General features: G+C 53.9%; 2 long non-coding RNA genes across 2 annotated transcripts in view; one reads left to right on the forward strand and one right to left on the reverse strand.

The window, feature by feature from the left end:
- Positions 1-2727: 2727 nt before the first annotated feature.
- Positions 2728-3386, reverse strand: part of LOC118016459 — a 928-nt gene continuing 269 nt past the window's right edge. Inside the window, exon 2 of the long non-coding RNA XR_004680836.1 lies at positions 2728-2888. This is a non-coding gene — a long non-coding RNA (uncharacterized LOC118016459). The remainder of the gene's footprint in view (positions 2889-3386) is intronic.
- LOC118016460 overlaps positions 2864-3386 on the forward strand; it is an 8790-nt gene continuing 8267 nt past the window's right edge. The window contains exon 1 of the long non-coding RNA XR_004680837.1: positions 2864-2988. This is a non-coding gene — a long non-coding RNA (uncharacterized LOC118016460). The remainder of the gene's footprint in view (positions 2989-3386) is intronic.

The following is a 3386-nucleotide window of genomic DNA, read 5'->3' on the forward strand; positions in this document are numbered from 1 at the left end:
CTGAGCTCCTCTCTGGGGAATTTGGTCCAGAAGGTTCGGTCCGCAGAAGTCACTGCCCAGTGGCTTGTTCTGGCGAGGATGTGCCTCCCAGGACCCTCACGGCCCTGGCTCCATGAAGAGGAGGGGATCGCAGGTGGGAGGCTGGACTCCCGGGGAATAGATGTAGTCCGCGGTCCAAAAGCTTTGGTGCGCCCTGGTTTGCAGTGAGACCATAACGCGGGGACACCCCTTGGGCGTTGGAAGCTGGTTGCGACATTCTTCCCAGCCTCAGGGGGCTAACTGCAGCTGGCTCTTAAGAAGGACACACCCTGTCCAAATATCTCTTTCTCTCCTGGCAAACTTTCCTTCTCTGGGGAGTAAGGGAGTGATTCACAGGGAGGCTGGCCCTGAGCTACGGGCAGTAGAGGGGTGGTGGGGGGGTGGAGGGTGGGGTGGGGGGTGGGGAAGTTAGACCATGTAACATGAGGGCGTGGGAAACTCACCTGCCTCCCTCACCTGGGTGCCTTAGTGCTGGCAGGATTTCAATAAAATGAAGAGACAATCAGAATCCCCAAAGATCTAAAGGCCATGCTGAGAAGATGGACTGCTACAGGGAAAAAATAAAAAGCCCTACATAGAAGTCTAAAAAGCTACCTCTGCAGGACCATGACCAGGGAGGCATACCTTCATAGCAACACATGTGATTAAGGATTTTTTTTTTGAAGACTTTATTTATTTATTTGATAGAGAGAGTGAGTGTGCACACAGAGGGAGAGGGAGAAGCAGACTCCCTGCTGAGCAGGGAGCCCAACTCAGGGCTGGATCCCAGGACCCTGGGATCATGACCTGAACCGAAAGCAGATGCTTAGCCAACTGAGCCACCCAACAGGCCCGGTGATTAAGGATTTTGACTTAATTTTTGTTGTTGAAAACTGAAGAAGAAAACCACATACCTGCTGTGTGTGTGACCTTAAGTCATTAATATCTTTTTTTAAAAAAGATTTATTTATTTAGAGAGAGGGAGAGCGGGGGAAGGGGCAGAAGGAGAGAATCCTGAGCAGACTTCCTGCTGAGCTTGGAGCCTGAGGGGAGAGGGGGAAGTGGACTCGATTTTAGGACCCTGAGATGAACTGAGCTGAAATCAAGAGTCGGATGCTCAACAAACTGAGCCACTCAGTTGCCCCTTAAGTCATTAATATCTTCGTGAGAGTCACTCTTCTCCAAGCCAGGGAGGCTGCAGACCTGGCCCTCTGTGCCACGTGGGTCCTGCAGCATAAGAAGGGTGGGGAACTGCCTCCCTGTCCAGGGCAGAAGCCTTGGGGGTACCTTGCTGACGTTCCATTTGAGATGTGGAGAACCAAAGAAGTCACAACATGGAAACACTTCTGGTAAGCGGCAGTTGGAGGCTGAAACCTAAAACAAGGATGAAAGGGCTTTTCATCATCCGGACCCTTACTGAGATGGTTTTGGTGAATCTGGTCCGGGTGCCAGATGTGCACAGAGCTTGGCCGACTCTGGGGGTGAGAAGCGAGGCCATCCGGGGGATGGGGAGGGGACAGAGGCCTGCCCGTGCTGGGTCAGGCCATCTAGACCTACGCAGGCGATATGAGATTGCACAGCATTTCAGCATATCGGAGTGGCCCTGAGCCATTCGGGCCCTGCACGTCTTCCTCCTCCCCCAAGGCTGATGGGGAAACTAAATGACTGTTACTGTTGCTTTTCTGGCAGCGAATCTGTCAGGCATACCTGCAATCTACTGTAAGGCTAGTGACGGGGGTGGGGGGGGAATCTGTAGGATAGAGACCAGGTCATTTACCTGGGCAGGAGGTTGGACCAGGTGATTCCTATGCCTCCCCCACCCCCACCTGGGAGACTCCCTTGTTAGGTGGAAGAAACCTCCAGGAGATATTGTCCAAGTCCCCAGATGAGTTATGCATGTCAGCCCTCTCCAGTGGGACTTCTCGGGGCCGGGCACTGGAGGGTAGGGGCTCCAGGGTTACCCAGGCCTATGTTTGGTTTTTGCCCCAATCAGTACACAACTTTCATTGCATCTTTGAAATACCACAAATAAGTCTGAGGACTCATCAGTCATCTTGCTGCTTCTGTAGCTGGACAATTGAAATCTTATTCATCAGCCATCTCTTGAACTGTTTCTTTTTCAGAAACATAGATACCATCCCCAAACTTTCTGGTACCCTTGTTTTGTTTTTGTTTGTTTTTTATTTTTCATTGTTATGGTACCCTTGTTTTTAACTGTTGTGGCTTGCTGAATCAAAGCAGCTGAATTTGATACAAGTTCAATGTCATTTCAAGAATTAACTCATCTTGGGGCGCCTGGGTGGCTCAGTTGGTTAGGCGACTGCCTTCGGCTCGGGTCGTGATCCTGGAGTCCCGGGATCGAGTCCCGCATCGGGCTCCCTGCTCAGCGGGGAGTCTGCTTCTCCCTCTGACCCTCCTCTCTCTCATGCTCTCTGTCTCTCATTAAAAAAAAAGAAAAAAAAAAAAAAGAATTAACTCATCTTTCTGGGCCTCAGCCACACCCTGCAGATGTATTTTTACCCAAGAAATGGCAGATTTCAACAAGAGAACCATTCTCCTGTAGAACGATGTTGATGGGGAAGTGAGCAGACCAGACCTTACGTTTTGCTGGAAGCCAGTGTAACACTTGCTCACATTCTGGACGTGAGCACAGATGTGCGAACAGTAGCCAGTTCCTTTCTGTGTCCCCACCATTTGTAACCTGGAGCCTCTTCTTTTTCTTCTCAAGGAGATGGACTTCTACACCGATGTGATCCAAGTCTCTCTGCAGGCTCCTCTGGGGCCCTTCATAATAACAGCGCGTCCCTGCGGAGTCCTGTCGACATTTTCTGGAAGGTCGACCGTCTAATTGCTGAGAATGGCCTTCATTCCTGTCGTGGATACAGCAGAGCCAGAGGCGGATGAAGAGTCAGACGGGAACCTCTGACCCTCAGGAGCCGAAACGAAGCCGGCTGCTCCTCGCATGTGAATGTGTGTATTCTGAATCTCGCCGTCCCCCATCCCCCGAGGCCCCAAATCATGCCCCACCTGCCACGCCCACCCTTGCGATCCCTCCCCTCCCAACCCCAGGCTCCTGGGGCCTCCCTGGCCGGGTGTGGTGGTGGCGGTCCTGCCCCCGGGCCACCTCCCCGGGCCCTGGGTGCCTAGAGCCCGCACCCGGAGTTGAAGCAGCCCTTGGGACCTCCTTTCCGACACTAGGTCCTCAGCTTTCTTTCCCTGCCGTCCGCCTCTGTTTGGCTGGGAGTTCCGTGCGTGGCACGGGGCTGGGGCTGCGTGGTGTCGGCGCGGCGGGGGAGGGCCGGGAGCCGCGGGGGAGGGCCGGGCGCGGGCGGGGGAGGGCCGGGAGCCGCGGGGGAGGGCCAGGCGCG

The sequence above is a fragment of the Mirounga leonina genome, unplaced genomic scaffold, assembly GCF_011800145.1.
Source record: "Mirounga leonina isolate KUSES-001 unplaced genomic scaffold, KU_Mleo_1.0 Mir_167, whole genome shotgun sequence".
NCBI classification, from domain to species: Eukaryota; Metazoa; Chordata; class Mammalia; order Carnivora; family Phocidae; genus Mirounga; species Mirounga leonina.